Genomic DNA, 555 nt, shown 5'->3' on the forward strand with positions numbered 1-555 from the left:
CTCAGTTCTGCCATGGGGCAGCAGCTGCTTAGGTAGAAGACATTTAAGGGAGATTTTTGGATGTTGCCATGAGGAATTGATCAACAAACACATCAATCCTCTGCACCACCCTCATGCAACTGGAGATGTTATTATCCTGATTTATAGGGGGAGATGCTGAGGCTCTCAGAGCTAAATGAATGGCTCAGAAATGACAGCTGGGTCTGGAGAGATGGCTCTGCAGTTAAGAGCACTTGCTCCTCCTCCAGAGACCATAGTTGGCTTGCTTGTACCCACTTGGTGTGGCTCCCAAATCACATGAAACTTCAGCTCCAAGAAATCCAAGGCCCTCTTCTGATCCTGTGCATGCACAGATACATACTATACACAGATACATAAATAGAAAACATTTAAGGAGTGATTAAAAAAGAAGAAGATATGAGCTGTTTTTGGAGGGGCAACATTCTGGTTAATTTTCTTTCTCAAGCCAAAATGTGTCTTTCATTGCAATGACTCCCAATTCTGTGGGTGAGGTAGAAATGAAAAGCTGGACGTTTTGGAAACCTATAGTCACTT

The sequence above is a fragment of the Microtus ochrogaster genome, chromosome 6 (genome assembly GCF_000317375.1).
Source record: "Microtus ochrogaster isolate Prairie Vole_2 chromosome 6, MicOch1.0, whole genome shotgun sequence".
In the NCBI taxonomy this organism is placed as follows: Eukaryota; Metazoa; Chordata; class Mammalia; order Rodentia; family Cricetidae; genus Microtus; species Microtus ochrogaster.